Source organism: Hippopotamus amphibius, chromosome 9 (genome assembly GCF_030028045.1).
Source record: "Hippopotamus amphibius kiboko isolate mHipAmp2 chromosome 9, mHipAmp2.hap2, whole genome shotgun sequence".
Taxonomy (NCBI): Eukaryota; Metazoa; Chordata; class Mammalia; order Artiodactyla; family Hippopotamidae; genus Hippopotamus; species Hippopotamus amphibius.
In genome coordinates, this window is record NC_080194.1 from 132,026,921 (window position 1) to 132,044,718 (window position 17,798).

General features: G+C 41.6%; 1 protein-coding gene across 1 annotated transcript in view; it reads left to right on the top strand.

The window, feature by feature from the left end:
- SHISA9 (shisa family member 9) overlaps window positions 1-17,798 on the top strand; it is a 309,243-nt gene that overhangs the window by 59,352 nt on the left and 232,093 nt on the right. The gene's annotated exons all lie outside the window — the stretch shown is intronic.

Genomic DNA, 17,798 nt, shown 5'->3' on the forward strand with positions numbered 1-17,798 from the left:
TTCATCACCTTAAAAAGAAGCCCCATACTCATTAGTAGTCATTACCATTTCCCCTCACCCCAGCCCCTGGCAGACATTGATCTCCTTTCCGTCTCTCTTTTATTGAGTATCTACTGTGTACAAGACTCCCTCCAGGTGCTGGAACTATGATAATAAGAAAATTTTCCCAGCTGATTTGGAATCAGGTAAATAAACTGTAAATTACTTGGGCAAAAAATGAAATGGAACTGGCTGACTGTCATTGTCACTGAGGGGGTGGCTGCTTTTGCAAGGAGGGGCAGAGTAGGGTGGCGTGGAATTTACTCTCTCTGCCACGAGTTGGCAGCCATGTGGCCTTGGTCTCACTGAGCCTCAGTTTTCTTGGCTCTAAAATGCCACCCACATCTGAGGGTTGTTCTGAGGGTAAAATGAGATGAGGCACGTAAAGGGCTTAGTACAGCATCTAGCACATCGTAAGTGGTCAATAAATGGTGTCAATATTATGCTTGAAATAAATGATGAGGAAGAAATTGTGTTTATTGAAAAAACTGTAGTAAAGGGAGGTGAGTGCTTATCTCAGGAATTGAAGGATGGGGAGAATTTTCTTACCAACCACTCCATTGAAACTGGGGTCTGACCCCGGCACTATTAGCATCTTGGGCTGAATAATCCTCTCTTGTGGGGGCTTCCTGTCTATTTTAGGGTGTTCAGCAGCATCCCTGGGCTCTATCTGCTGGATGCCATTATCATTTTCCAAGTTGTAACAAGCAACATTGTCTCTAGACATTGCCAGATGTCCTCCGGGGGACAAAGTTAGCCCCTACTTGGGCACTGCTGGTTCAAAACTGAATTCTCAAGAGTCCTCTGAAGAACACTTTGCTTTCCTGCATCTATGATTCTGCTCACCTCAGGGACTTCCACTTCCCCAGCTCCACAATGCCCAAATTCCACTGGTAGCCTTCAAGGCCAAGCTCCAAAGCCACCTCCTTCCTGTGTCTTCCCTGTTGAAAGAGCTTCCCCGATCTCGAATCCCTAAAGCACTTTATCTCTATGTCTTGTATGATAATGAGTGTCAACTATGTACCAGTTCTGTGCTTCCCAATCCTCGTAGTAATTCCATGAGGAAGGCATTGTTACTCTCTGTTACAGATTAAGAAGCCAAGGCTTGGAAAAGCTGTGTAACTTGTTCAAGGTCACAGAGCTGGGAAGTGGCAGAGCCAGGACCTCTGTGCACCTCAGCGTTGCTGCTGCTTCTCCCACCCCAGCCAGACTTTGGGACAACCCCTTTCTCCTTTGCCCTGGAGTGATCTGTATACATCACTTAGTTCCTTTGAACACTGAGAAAACCCCGTGTCTTTCATTTCCACCACAGTGCCTGGCACATGGTAAGTGCTAAGAAGTATCTGTTGAATAAATAAATGAAAAGAAGTTTTAGAGGAGGCTGCCAGGCATGGTTACCGAGTCTTTTAACTTGGGAAAGACTCACATCTGTCCAGGATGGTTATATATTCACCTTCTGGAAGGAAGGCTGTGGGCTGGATTATCTCTTGAATTTTTGCCTGATTCTAGTCATTCAATGGAAATTTCCTGAGTAACTCCTGTGTGCTAGGATTTGTGATCATCTCTGGTGGGTCTAGAAATGAAGAGGACATGGTCCTGTTGGTAGAAATATTTTGGAGACCAGTTTAGAAGCTTCTCAGAAAGTGAAAGATATTCATACCCTCCGAATTAGCAATTTCTCTCCCAGGTGGAGATTCTAAAGGAATCCTTGGTCATGGGCACAGCAGGACCAGCAGAGAATAGTTATTGCAGTGTTGTTGGAAATAGTGAAAAAATTGGTAACATCTTAATTCAGTGGTTCCTAAACATGTGTGAATGTTAGAATCACCTGGAGAGCTTTTAAAAATTCAGGCTACATCCCATATCAAGTAAATCACAATCTCTGGGGGTGGGACACAGCTGTCACTATGCTTTGAAGCTCTCAGGTAATTCCAGTGTGCAGACTCCTTTGGGAACCACTGATCTAAATGACCATTATCAGCTGAATGAGTAAATAAATTATGGTATACTTATATAATGGATTCACTTGCTGTCATTATAACAAATGAATTACCCCAGAAGACGTGTGTAAGAATGTTTACAGCAGCAGCACTATTTACAATAGCCAAGACGTGGAATTAACCTAAATGTCCATCCACAGATGAATGGATAAAGAAGATGTGGCATGTATTGGGTTGGCCCAAAATTTCATTTGGGATTTTCTATACCATCTTATGGAAAAACCTGAACAAACTTTTTGACCAACCCAGTATAGGCAATGGAACACTACTCAGCCATAAAAAAGAACAAAATAATGCCATTTGCAGCCATATGGATGGACCTAGAGATTATCATACTAACTGAAGTAAGTCAGACAAATATCACATGATATCATTTATATGTGGAATCTAAAATATAATACAAACGAACTTATTTACAAAACAGAAACAGACTCACAGACATAGAAAACAAACTTATGGGTTACCAAAGGAGAGAGGGGGTGGGGAAGGAATAAATTAGGGGTTTGGGATTAGCAGATACAAACTACTATATATAAAAAAGACAGACAACAAGGTCCTACTGTATAGCACAGGGAACTATATTCAATACCTTGTGATAACCTATAATGGAAAAGAATATGAAAAAGAATGTATGTATGTATAACTGAGTCACTTTGCTGTACACCGGAAATGAATACAACATTGTAAATCAACTATACTTCAATAAAAAAATTAAAAATAAGGTTTATAGTAGCATTATTCCTAATAGCCCCCAAATGGAAACAACCCAAACATCCATCCATGGTAGAATGGATAAATAAACGTGGTGGAATTATAAAAGGGAATATTACACATCAGTGAGGATGAAGAAACTACAGTGACCTGTGTGGGTCTCACAGACTGTTGGGTAAAAGAAGCCAGGCCCATGGGCATATACCCAAAGAAAACCATAATCCCAAAAGAAACTTGTACCATAATGTTTATTGCAGCACTATTTACAATAGCCAGGACATGGAAGCAACCTAAATGCCCATCAACAAATGAATGGATACAGAAGATGTGGCATATATATACAATGGAATATTACTCAGCTATAAAAAGGGATGAGATGGAGCTATATGTCATGAGGTGGATAGAACTACAATCTGTCATACATAGTGAAGTAAGTCAGAAAGGGAAGGACAAATATTGTATGCTAACTCACATATACGGAATCTAAAAATGGTACTGATGAACTCAGTGACAAGAAAAAGGATGCAGATACAGAGAATGGACTGGAGAACTCGAGGTATGGGAGGGGGTGGGGGGTGAAGGGGAAGCTGAGATGAAGTGAGAGAGTAGCACAGACATATATATACTACCAAGTGTAAAATAGTCAGTGGGAAGTTGTTGTATAACAAAGGGAGTCCAACTCGAGGATGGAAGATGCCTTAGAGGACTGGGGCAGGGAGGGTGGCGGGGACTCAAGGGGGGGGAGTCAAGGAAGGGAGGGAATACGGGGATATGTGTATAAAAACAGATGATTGAACCTGGTGTACCCCCCCCCCCCAAAAAAAATAAAATAAATAAAGAGAGAAAAAAAAAAAGAAGCCAGGCCCAGAGGTGTGCAGACTGTATGATTCCAAGTACGTGATATTCTAGAACAGGGGTCAGCAAACCTTTCTGCAGAGGGACAGACAGTAAATTCTTTAGGCTTGTGTGCCATACTGTCTCTGTTGCTAAGCAACTCTGCCACTGTCCTGCAAAAGCAGCTATGTAAACGAGTGAGAGTGCCCATGTTCCAATGAAACTTTATTGATAAAAACAGGTGGTGGGCTGGCTTTGGCTCACCATTTGTAGTTTGCCACAGTTTGCTGGTCCCTATTCTAGATTGAGCAACATTTATCTATGGTGAAACTACCATGAGACTTGTTACCCCAGGTGGAGGGTAGGGACTAGAAAGGCAGCTGCTGGGGCTCAGGAAATGATCTTTTTTCTTTCAGTTGGCTGCTGGTTATGCTGCTGTGCTTATTCTGTGGCTGTTCATCATTCTGTGCACTTACGATGTGTACACTTTTCTGTGTGATATCATTCTTCAGTGTTAAGTTTGCATTAGAAGCAGCAAATAAACAAATGAACTGAAATGATATGTGCTAAATCATAATGTGCAAAAAAAAGTGAGTTTTGGAAGATATATGCAGAATGTAAAATAGACAAAGCGATGTAATACACTGTTTAGGGACCATGCACTAGATGAAGATTGAGAAGGTGTTCAGAGGCACAGTAACCACCAAATTTAGGATGGTGGATGTGGGAGGTGTGGGAGGTGTGGGAGGAGGGAAGAAAACTGGAGGAGGAGGGCTCCACAGGGGGCTTTTTGTGTGGTCGTCATTTTTTATTTCTTGAGCCGAGTGATGAGTAAATGGGCTTTATCATGTTATCCTTTATTTCATTTTATGTGTTCAAATATTCAATGCTAATAGCAAAAAGAATAGCAGATAATATCCTTATTTTTCAGGGGCACATGCTTTAAAGTTCAGAAGAATGTGAGCCCAGGAGGACAGTGGTTTATTATCAGTGTAATTCTTTTACTTCTCTCTAATGCCTAGAATAGGGCCTGGCACACAGTAGGCATTTGTTGAATTAATGAAACACTCATCACTTGAAACAGTTACAGACTGTTGGTGTCATGGGAATTTGGCAAGAAGGGGAACCAGAGACTCTGTAAAGACCCCCACCTGAGACCTGGGCAGTAAGACAGGCTCAGCCAGGGCTCCCCTTTTGCCCAGTCTTCAAAGCTACTAAATTTCCATCCTAAATAGCGAGAGCAAAACCTTGGGGCAAACATTTAAAAGATGACAGCTGCTTACAGAGTGAAGTGAGTCAGAAAGAGAAAAACAAATATCGTATATTAACACGTATATGCGGAATCTAGAAAAATGGTACAAATCAACCAGTTTGCAAGGCAGAAATAGAGACACAGATGTAGAGAACAAACATATGGACAGCAAGTGGGGAAAGTGGGGAGGGTTGGGGGGAAATGAACTGGGAGATTGGGATTGCCATGTATCTGTTACTAATAAGAAAAAAATATCAAATTGTACACTTTAAATATATGCAGTTTATTGTAGGTCAACTGTACCTCAATAAAAGTTCTTCAAAAAAAAAGATGACAGCTGCTGACCTTGTCCCCTCCCCACATCCTGAGTTTGTTCAGGAAAAGCTCTGAGGTCCCCTCAGCTTGCCTGCTTTTCGAGGCTGTCTAGTGAATCCTGAAGCCTTTGTCAGGAGCCAGGAAGCTCAGATCACTGATGGGGAAGGAGAGGATGGGGGAGACAGAGGCTGTGCCCGGCCGTGTCGGAGAGGCAGGCAGAAACCCGCTTGTCTCTTGGCTGGCTGCCCAGTCTTGAATGGGAAAAAGGTCCTCCCATGAAGCATGAGTCAGCCTCTGAAGCTTGAGGAGGAGGTGGGGGAAACTGTGGCCTAATTTGGTGCATAACTGGGGAGGCAAGCGTCCTGCCTGTGCTCTGGGGATGCTGTCGTTTAAAAAATTCATGAATCTCCTTACTCACCCTGTGCTGTTGTGTGGCTCATCTCTGTTGAGGAGGGTGAGCCCTGAGAGCCAGGCACGGCACCCAATTATTTTTGTGATCGCCAATATTATTAATGCCATCATCGTTGTTCTTGGGGTGGATCTATGAGGCAATTAATCAAAGCAGCCAAAGTAAAGAAAATCCTGTAAAAATGAAGAAAGCCGGTATTTGGCAGACTTTCCTAGCTCCTTTTCAGCTCAGTGTTCAGCTCAATTTTAGTGGTACCCATGGGGTTATCCATATTAGCTCTCTCTTTACAGGATTGCCCCTTGGATCCTGGTCTGTCTTTGCATTATATTTAGCCTATTCAGTCCACAAAATTTTGCCTTGAACCCTTATTCTATGCTAGGCACCTTCTAGACACCAGGGATGTGGTTGTAAATAAATTAGGCAAAATCCCTACTCTGCTGGAGTTTATATGCTAGCGTGTGTGTGTGTGTGTGTGTGTGTGTGTGTGTGTGTGTGTGTGTGTGAGAGAGAGAGAGAGAGTGTTGGGGGCAGCGGGGAGAAGCAAGTAAATAAATATGAACGTTTCCAACAGTTGTGAGCACTAATATTAAAATTGTAGGGGCATATATTAGCTAGGGTGGCCAGGGAGGGCTCTCTGGAAAGGAAGTATTTGAATTAAGACCTGAAAGTTAAGAAGAAACAGTAGGGCAGAGTATTCCTCCCAAAGAGAACCACAGGTGCAAAGGTCCTGAGGCAGGACAAAGTTTTTCAAGGTCTAAAACCAAACAAGAGTCCTGTGTAATTGAAAGTGAGCAAGAACAAAGGTGATGAATAATGGGATTAGAGATAGTGAAAGGAGTGAAGTTATATAGAATCTTTTAGAGCCCAGTAAGTCTTTCTTCTCAGTTAGCATTGTCCAATAGAACTTTCTGTGATGATGGGAATGTCAGATATCTCCTCTGTTCATTATGGTAGCCACTAACCTTATGTGACTATCGGGCAATTGACATGTGGGTAGTGCAACTGAGGTACTGAATTCTTAATTTTAGCTAATTTTAATTAATTCAAAGTTCCATTGGAATAGCTGTGGGTAGCTATTGGCTGCCATACTGGAGGGCAGTTATAAGTGATCCAGGAAACAGTGAGTGGTTTTGCTCAGTGGAATGGTATGATTCAGTGATATTTTCTGGAGAGTGGATTTTTAGGGCAAGAGTAGAAGCAGGGGCCCATTTACTTTCGTTGAGGAGCCTGACTGCTGAGTCCAGTATTCAAAGAAAGTTTTCCTTTAGTCTCTTCCTTTTCAAATGCTGCTAGCTTTTCTGGAATAGTGTGGGATCAGGATTGAGCTGATTCTTTTGGAAAATAGAAAGTCACAGGGAGTGTGCATTGTGTTTTAATGGCCAGCTCAATTCTGGTGGAAGAGATTCTTAACTTCCATAAAGATATGGGCTACAGACCAAGCTAGTTAACCACTGAGCACTCATTAGGTGAAAGGAACATTTTGATTTCAGAACTGAATTGTCAGGCCTCTGGGCAAGATAAGACTAATTACCCCCCATCACTTTTCTTTTCTGCTGTAGACAGGAAATAAAATCTGCAGATGCTAATGATAGTTGCCTTTTTTTCTTTTAGTACATATGAGCTACACAACTTATGTATATGTAACATTGAATTTTCATAACCACTCTACCTGTTAATGATAGGTCCCTAAGAAATATTTCAAAATTTTCATATAAAGACCTATAGAGGTAAGGATGCACCATTGATTTGGGTACCGTGAAAAGAATAGTGGATTGAGATTCCAGAGGCTTGTGTTCTATTCTAAATTTTGCTACCAATTGGCTATGTGGCCTTGGGAAAGGCACTTCCTGTGTCCAGATATTATTTGGAGAGGATTAATGACGTATTCTCTAAGCCCACTTCTGGGTTCTACAGCCTATGGCATAAAAGTGTGCTTGCTTTTCTTTATCATGCATAATGGCCTCAAGGTTATTTATTCGGAGTGGAGCTCAGGGAGGGATGAAGACATAGGGGAGGGTCTCCAGCTTTGGCGCAGTCAGGATTCTGGGGTGGCAAGCAACAGAAGCCAGTGTCGGCTGAAGTATGAGGCCTCAGGAGGACAGGAGCCGGGAAGCTCCAGGGTATCTAGAGAATGGCACTGAAGACCTATCTAGGTTGAATCCTTGTATGCACACACTCATGATTCAAATTATGGGGAGAAAGTGTATGTTTGGACAAGCTTGGCCTTCTCCTTGGCCAGGAGAGGGCAGGACATCTTCTCTGATAATTCTGCAAAAATTGTATACCATGGGAGAGAAGTAGTTCCCTAAAGGAACTTACCAAAAGAAAGGGGCAGAAGAACTAGGCAGATAGAAATGACCATGGTTCCCTAAAAACCCAGATTCTATTTTTGAAAATTAAGCATGTATTCTCACTGCCATGTATACATAGACTGTGCTAACCAATGATTTCTAAATCTAAGTGAAATCTCTATTCATTGGAATAACTGGCATTTTTAGATTACTCCATGTGAAAACTATTGTGAACTGGAAATTATCTTTCTATTTCTGTCTCTCTCTCTCTTTCTTTGTCTGTCTCTACACCTACATTTATATTATCAGTATCTCCATGTACTTCTCTATGTTTGTATACACTTCTGGGGATGCTACTAAGTCAGGTAAAATTCTTGTACATTGATAACCTACATGCACAATACTCTAAATTCATTCATTAATTCATCCATCTATCCATCCATCCATCCAACAAATACTTGTTTAGCACCTATTGTGGCCAAGCTTCATGTGAACACAGAATTATATAAGATGCATTCTCTGTTCTTGAGGAGTTTTTAGTTAAGTGTGGGTTGCTGTTGTGGGGTGGGCAGGGAGACAGATAAGCTAGCAAATGAATTGCCAGACGCTGTGGTCGAAGCTTTTACAATCACATGAACAAAGTATTGTAGGGGACTCTGAGATCAGAGCTCTTAGCTCTTTCAGAATAATTGGGATTTATGAGAATTGGGTGTTTAAGGATTGTTAAAAATATTTAGGTAATGACCAGGGAAGGGCATTCAGGCAGTGGTAACTGGGGGCCCCAGACATGCTGTTATGAATAGGCCTGGTCTAATTAGGATTTGGTGAGCTTAAGGTCAAATTGGTGAGTGAGGGGTCTGCTGGGAGGTGGATGATGACCCAGATATTTGGCAAGATTCTTGGTCATCCTGGAAAGGCTTGAAGTCATACTCAGTGGCCTGCCTTATAAAGAAAGATAATAGCTTCATTTATTTGAGCAGCATTTTTGGCATTGAACACTAAACTAATAGAAAGTCCTAGTTAAAGTTTAATTTGTCAGAAAATCTGAGGACCCAGAGCATCCTGACTAATCAGAGTTTCACCGTGATTCTCAATTAGTTTCACTTGGCAACATGCTTGAGCCAATCATGGTTGCCTTCAAATCATGTGTTGCCTTCCCACCGATTGCTCTAGGAAAGGAAACATCAATTTTTGAAGAGTGTGGTCCTTTGGATTTTCCTCTGTCCTTTTGTGGTCCTGGCCATGTGTGTATCTTCTTTTGGCTTGAAAGCTTTCAGATTCAGCATCCCCTGCTGAATAATTCTTATTCTGCTATCGTCTCAACTAAAGCACAGAGATTTGGAAGGATGCTTACTTCCTTCAAAATTCAGTTATCTTGTCTGCTTGAACCAAAGATTTTTTCCGTATTCTCAGAGTCTCTCATTCCAGGTGTGTTAAGGTGTGGCTAAGGCTTTCCACTGCAAAGTGCCTTTCAGGGGTTAAATAATAAGTGGTTTTTAGGCAATTGAGTTTTATAGTGGGAGACAGTAAAATCTTGTGGCCGAGAGTCAGACTACCCTGATTCCAGACTTGGCTTTGCCTAGAATAGTGCTCCAGACAGAGAAAAGGAAATAGGATGGTCGAAATGGGCAGATGTATCATGGATCTCAAAGGAGAACGGCCGGGGGGAAGCCAGTGAAGCCTTTTAGAAAGAGTTGGCACTTAAGATGAATCACAAAACCATCCAAGGTTCCATAGTTTCTCTGGAGGAGGAGAACATTGTGAGCTTGAGTGATACGGGAAAAGAGGGAGTAGTGTGAGCAGAGAGCAAATTGAACATATTTCTGGGAATCACAGCTTGGTAGAATGGTTGTGTATTAGTCACAATAGTCTGGGTTATGCTGCAGTAACAAATAGCCCCTGAATATTGTGGTTTAAAACAAAAAGGTTTATTACTCATGCTACAAGCTATTGCAGGTAGGCTCTGCTCCAAGTTGTACTTACTCAGGAACCCAACTTATCAGGGCCTCCCTTGTCTGGAATGTCACCAGTATCCAAGGCAGGGGTGGAAATGCAGCAAGTCATGCAGCGGCTCTTAAATGCTTCCACTCACATGTCATTGACAAAAGCAAGTGACATGTCTAGTCCTAACTCCAAGGGGGTTGTAAAGTCCGATCCTACCTGGAAGGAGAAGAATGGGGAATATCAGTGGACAGAAGGGATGACTACAAACAGCATTGCAACACTGGTTTGAAATCATCTGCATTCGTATCCTTACATGATACTAGTTTTATGCTGGGGTGACGATCATTATAATTATAGCTACAAATCATGCTGCACATACTACATTTCTAGGCACTGGCTAATGATTTAAACGCATTAGAAATTGAATCGTCACAACCTACCACTTACGGTAGACTTTTGTCCTGCTCATTTTTTTTTTTTTGCTGCGTTGGGTCTTCATTGCTGCATGTGGGCTTTCTCTAGTTGCAGCGAGCAAGGGCTACTCTTCGTTTCTGTGCACAGGCTTCTCTTTGTGGTGGCTTCTCTTATTGCAGCATGTGGGCTCTAGGGCTTGTGGGCTTCTGTAGTTGTGGCACACAAGGGCTCAGTAGTTGTGGTGCACAGGCTTAGTTGCCCCTAGGCATGTGGGATCTTCTCGGACCAGGGATCAAACCTGTGTCCCCTCCATTGGCAGGCGGATTCTTAACCTCTGCACCTCTAGGGAAGTCCCTGTCCTGCTCATTTAATGTATAAAGAAACCAAGGTCCCAAAAGGCTAATCTAAATTTGCCCAAGGCTGCATGTTTAGTAAGTTTTAGATTCATGACATGAACCCAGGTTCCTCTTGCATCAGGCTCTATCTTTCCAGGTGAAAGGGAGATGGGGCCCTTATAGGAACAGCTCCTGTCGTGTGTGTGTGTGTGTGTGTGTGTGTGTGTGTGTGTGTGTGTGTGTGTATTCCCACTGGATTGTAAGCTCCCTGAAGGTAGGGCATTCCTGTCTTGTTTACCACTGTGTCCCACATGCTTAGAAGAGTTCTTGGTAGATCCTCAACAAATATCTGATGAATGAATGAGAACAGGAAGATACCACGTTGGATAATCCTACAGCAGGCGCTGGACACATAAACAGATGAATGGCCCTTGCCCTTAGGGAACTCTTGATGGAGGGAAGCATAAGGTGCTGTGGAGAACACAGTCCGACTTGAGGGAATCAGGTGAGGCTTCTTGGAAACTGGAACCAGAGCAAAGTTGTGACAACTTGGAGGGAGATATTCACCTTACATGAATAAGGGTGGGGGGTGGGGAGGGGCCTTGCAGAGGGTGTAGGTGGTGCAGAGAAGAGAGAGAAAGAGAGAGAAAGAGTGCTTAGAAATGGGCAGATGACACAGCGAGAGGATGCTGTTCTCCAGAAAATAAAATGGAAGCCTGGATTTGGTCTACATCTAGCTCCTGCTTTAGAACCAAAACACCACCACCTGCGTGGTATAGGATAATCGGACTGCTCACTGTTTATTCTGGAAGAAACAAGTCTGACTTCTCTCCCCCCTGGGGAATAATTTTCGTAAGTGCAGCCCTATTTCATCAAATTATGATTGCTGATTTGTATCGGAGAAGGAAGAGCCACTGTGTAACCCAAGGAGTCGCTTTTGGTGGTAACTGACGTCTGAGTATTATTTGAAGCACTCAGAATTTAATTATGCTCCATGTAGATGGTAAATAATTTGAAATGGTAGGCAATAAGTGTGTTTCCAAACCCCAGACCAAATGCCAAGGATGCAAATTGCCACCTCCCTAAAACTCCCATAAAGAACAATTAAGGACAGCAATATTTGTTTTCAGAGTAATCTGATATCTAATTCAAATGATGTTATAAACAGCCCCAAAGCAGTGCGGCTACCTTGGTGGGGGGCAGGGGAGATGCTGGTGTTTGAGATCAACGTAGAACATTTGGTTTCTATGTTTAAGACAGTGAGACATTTTCTTTTAAATTTGTTTTCTTTCCACTGCGATGTGACAGAACCTGTACCAGAACCACCTCCTAAAAAAAAAAAAAAAAAAAAAGAGTTGATGGGTGACTGGAGAGATGGATAAAAGGAACTTTTCCCAAGTATTAATTGTAGAATCTAAGTGTGAATATGTAGCTGTATGTATTCACCATATGATTATTTCAAATTTTCTGTATATTGGAAAGTTTCCTTACTAAAATGACCAGGCAATGAAACAGCAAGACGCAGTGTCTTTGAATTATGGAATGGTTCGTGATCTCTTTTGGGATCTCAGAACTTGGTCACTAATCTTGATTCCTCTCCCTTCTCAATCTCCTAATCTAATCTGTCGCCAAGTCCTGTGCATTCTACATCTCATTAAATCTTCAGATAGCATCCTCTGCTTACCTGTTCCCATGACTTCTGCCTCCATCAGATTTTGCCTGGTTATACAGCCAGCCATTCCTCTTTGCTGGTCTTTGATCCCTTTCTGATTGACCCTTCACACTGCTTATTCATTAAACGCCTTTTGGGTGTCTGCCATATGCAAGACACTGTGCCACGTGATTGGACCTCAGGTACACAAAACTGGGTGGATGATAATCCTTAGTGTATAACACGCTCCCATCATTCCACACAGGACTTGCTTTTATTTAGTTAATTATGTTTAAATAGGTGGATTTCATTACTTATTTTTTAAAATAAATTTATTTATTTATTTATTTCTTGGCTGCATTGGGTCTTTGTTGCTGCATGCGGGCTTTCTCTGCTTGAGGAGAGCGGGGGCTACTCTTTATTGCCGTGCGTGGGCTTATTGCAGTGGCTTCTCTTGTGGCAGAGCACGGGCTCTAGGCGCGTGGGCTTCAGTAGTTGTGGCTCACGGGCTCTAGAGCGCAGGCTCAATAGCTGTGGTGCACGGGCTTTGTTGCTCCTCGGCATGTGGGATCTTCCCGGACCAGGGCTTGAACCTATGTCCCCTGTATTGGCAGGCGGATTCTTAACCACTGCGCCACCGGGGAAGTCCCGAGTTCATTATTTTTAATAATGGAATAGGCACCTCTGAACTCATGCCCCAAACAAAATGTAGAATATTGAAGATAATGTGCATCTAACCACATGCTTCCCTATCCGTCCCCACCCCCATCCCCTGCCTTCTTCCATCCAAGTCAACTACCATTCTCAGTCCTGATGCATCATTTGTTTGCTTTCCTTTTGATATATTTATTGTTTCTGTTTATATTACTAATTGTTTATATTTTTATTTTGGTTGCCTTTAATTTTGTAAGATGTGTAGCATGCTCCGTATAATTTTTTGGAACTTTCCTTTTTTTTCTCCACTTACTAAGATTCCTCCATAATGTTGGTGTGTTGCTATAGTTCATTTGTTTTGACTGCAGTTTATCCATTTTAATTTATTTCAGTCTGTTTCACTGTTTTTATTTTTAATCCTTGCTTTTATTTCAAAAATGGATATCTATATCTTATCTCCCTGCTAATGAGATAGGAACTTATACTTTCCCATCCCTTGGCTTCTTTCCTCCCCACTACTACATCTGCTACTGTGACATTATCTGGACTAAAGCATTCAGATTACCTGGGGATCTTATGAAAATGCAGACTCTGTCTTATTCAGTTGTGGGTGGGACCTCAGTTCCTGCATTTTTAACAAGCCCAAGTGATACTCTTGCTGTTGGTCCAGGGACCACAATTTGAGTAGGCTCCAGAGACAAGTAATTCTCTGTTTTTTTGGATATAATTTCTCTTTTTATTTGGTCTTAGCTATTTTTTAAAGACAGCATCAAGGTATTTGATCACCTACATCTATCTGCCTGGTACCGTCTCCTGGATATGCCTTTCCTCTTATTTAGGTAATTCATCCAAAATTCTGTTCAATGTGGGGCTTTGTGTGGCTAATCTTTGAGGTCTTCTATGCCTGAAAACATTTTTATTATACTTTTGAATTTGAATGATGGCTTAATTGGATATAGCATTTTGAGTTCTATTTTTTTTTCATTTAATTCTTTGAAAATATTACTTCATGTATTCTTGCATTCAGTACTGCTGATGAAAAAATTCTGATATCAATTTGATTTTTTCTTTTTAAAATTGTGATCTCTTTCTCCTTGGAAACTTTTTAGAGTTTCCTCTTTGCTTTTGATACATTCTTAACTTTAACTGTAATGTGTCTAGATGTGGGTTTGTCCTCATTTCTCTTATTTGGAACTTTATAGAACTTTTAAAAAAATTCTGAGAAATTCGTATCTAATATTTTTTTAAGTGTTTACTCCTCTCCACTTTTATTTCTTTCTCTTTCTGGGAGTCTTCTTTTTTTTTTATTGGAAGATAGTTGATTTACAATGCTGTGTTAGTTTCAGGTGTACAGCAAATGAATCAGTTGTACATATACATATATCCACTCTTTTTTTTAGATTCTTTTCCCATATAGGCCATTACAGAGTATTGAGTAGAGTTCTCTGTGCTGTACAGTAGGTCCTTATTAGTCATCTATTTTATATATAGTAGTGGGTATATGTCACTCCCAATCTCCCAATTTGTCTCTCCCCCTGGAATCTTATTTAGATGTTAGTGATTCTCTCCTATCCTCCATGTCACTTAGCTTTAAAAAATTTTTTTATCTCCTTAAAAAACTGAAAATAGAATTAGCATATGATCCAGCAATCCCACTCCTGGGTGTATATCCAGAAAAGACAAAAACTCTAACTTGAAAGGATACACGTACCCCAGTATTCATAGCAGCACTGTTTACACTAGCCAAGACATAGAAGCAACCCAAATGTCCATCGACAGATGAATGGATAAAGAAGATGTGAGATATATATACATATATATATATATATATATATATATATATGTATATATACACACAGTGGAATACTACTCAGCCATGAAAAGAATGAAATAATGCCATTTGCAGCAACATAGATGGACCTAGAGATTATCATACTAAGTGAAGTAAGTCAGACAGAGAAAGACAAGTATCATATGGTATCACTTATATGGGGAATTTAAAAAAAATGATACAAATGAACTTACAAAATAGAAGTAGACTCACAGACATACAAAACAAATTTACAGTTACCAAAGGGGAAAGGGTGGGGGAGGGATAAAGTAGGAGTTAGGGATTAACATATACACATTACTATATGTAAAATAGATAAACAACAAGGTCCTACTATATAGTATGGGGAACTGTATTCAATATCTTGTAATAACGTATAATGGAAAAGAATCTGAAAAAGGATATAAAGGATATATATATATCCTTTTACATATGTAAAACTGACTCACTTTGCTGTACACCTGAAACTAACACAACATTGTAAATCAACTATACTTCAATAAAATTTTTAATCATTTTTTATATTTCTTCTTTTAAATAAATTTATTTATTTGTTCATTTATTTATTATTGGCTGTGTTGAGTCTTTGTTGCACGGGCTTTTTCTAGTTGCGGTGAGCGGGGGCTACTCTTCATTCAGGTGCTCGGGCTTCTCATTGTGGTGGCTTCTCTTGTTGCAGAGCACAGGCTCTAGGCACATGGGCTTCAGTAGTTGTGGCACATGGGCTCAGTAGTCGTGGCTCTCGGGCCCTAGAGTGCAGGCTCAGTGGTTGTGGCACGTGGGCTTGGTTGCTCCATGGCATGTGGGATCTTCCTGGACCAGAGATCAAACCCATGTCCCCTGCCTTGGCAGGTAGGTTCTTAACCACTGTGCCACAAGGGAAGTCCCAATAAGCAATTTTTTTTTGTCTCTTCCTTCTAGAAGATTTCCTCAACCTTGTCTTCCAGTTGATTCATACATTCTTCAGCTGTATTTATTCTGCCATCCATTATGTACTTTATTTCAACCATTACATTTTTCATGTCTAATATTTCAGCTTAACTTTTTAAAAAATGTTTTTTATTCTTGTTTTGGCTTATATTGTTCATATTTTCTTTTATTTCTTTAATATGCTTAATAAAAGGCTAATGTGACATTCAAAGTCCATCTGTTCCAATATTCTTATTTACTTCTGTTGGAATCTGAAGCCCAGGGTGTTGTTTTCCTTTGGAAATGGTTGTGATCCTCAAGTGTCTTGTTATTTTGGGTTGTGAGCTCATTTTACCCTGGAGATACTGGGTAATTACTCTGATGGGCAGTGTGGATGGATGAAGGCCAGAGCCCCATGTCAGCTCTGATGAGCTCAGAGGGTAAGGAGTAAATGAGCCTTAGGGTGGCAAGCTCCAGGCAGAAGCAACCCACAATCACTGCTCATCATTCAAAACAGCTTTTCAGGCATCATTTTTGCCCCTAAGGGAAGGTCCTCCTAATGCAGCTTTTCCATTTTTCCCTACTCACACATACCACTGTGGAGGTATGAAGGGGAGAAGTCCTTACCTCCTTGAGGAAGCAACTTCCTTGGGGTCATTTAGTCCCCTTTTCTCAGCATCTCACAAGCACACAGCTTTTACCCTGCTCTGATTTTATCCCAGACGGCATGTGGACAAGAGGTGTGAATTGGGCTGCGGGGGCAGGCCCTGTGTGCCCCTGGGAAATGGTAGGGGAGCACCGAGGGCCAAACTTCTATAGCCCCCTTTCCAGTCTTTCTTCCTACAGCCCTGCTGGGTAGCTTTGGGTCCAAGGCATCCCTGCCCAACCCAATATAAATCAACCCCCATTCCAGAAGCTCCTCCCAGGTCCTCTGCTTTTCCCTCTGGTTCTTCCAAGGTGGCTTATGGGGGAAGGAGCCAGCAGTCAAGCTAGCTCAGTATATTGGTCAGAAATGGAATCAGCAACCTTTTTTTTTTATATATATATAAATTTATTTATTTATTGGCTGCATTGGGTCTTTGTTGCTGCACATGGGCTTCCTCTAGTTGTGGCGAGCCGGGTCTACTCTTTGTTGCGGTGCACAGGCTCCTCTCATTGTAGTGGCTTCTCTCATTGTGGAGCATGGGCTCTAGGTGGGTAGGCTTCAGTAGTTGTGGTACATGGGCTCAGTAGTTGTGGCTCGTGGGTTCTAGAGCTCAGGCTCAATATTGTGGCGCATGGGCTTAGTTGCTCCGTGGCATGTGGGATCTTCCTGGAGCAGAGATCGAACCTGTGTCCCCTGCATTGGCAGGCAGATTCTTAACCACTGCGCCACCAGGGAAGTCCCAGAATTGGCAATCTTTATTTTCAGTCTGCAGTGTCTTTGCTATTGCATGAATGCGTCCCTGCCCTCCACAAATTCATGTTAACGTCCTAACCCCCAGTGCTTTACAGTGTGATTATATTTGGAGACAGGATCTTTAAAGAGTAAATTGTGTTAAAATGAGGCCATATGGGCTCTAATCCAGCATGACAGGTATCCTTATAAGAAGAGGAGATTAGGACACAGTCATCCGGAAGGAAGACCATGTGAGGACACAAGGAGAAGATGGCCATTGACAAACCAAAGAGGATGACCTCAGAAGAAACCAACTCTGCTGATACCTTGATCTTGGACTTCCAGCCTCCAGAATTATAAGAAAATAAATTTGCTGTTTAAGCCACCCAGTCTGTGGTACTTTGTTATGGAAGCCCGAACAAATGAATACAGACTTTCTCTACGGGAACTCTGCATAGACCATACTCCTCCTTAAGACTTTTCATACCTTCCCATCACCTTCTGAACTAGCAGATGCCCGTTGGGTGATTACAATATGTCAGGCACTGTTCCAACTGCCTTACATGTATCAAGTCACTTATCCTCACAACATTCCTAGGAGATATGTTATTATTATCCCCATTTTACAAATGGGAAAACTGAGGTACGGAGAGGTCAAGGAGCTTTCTCAGGGTCACAAAACCAGTTTCACTTGGAGCCAGCTTCAAGTCTGCCTCTAGATCTCTCAGCTTTATGGCTAGATTTGGGCATCCAATATGGCAGACGCTAGCCATGTATGGCCATTTAAATGTAAACTAATTAAAATAAATAAAATAGTCAGTTCCTCAGTCG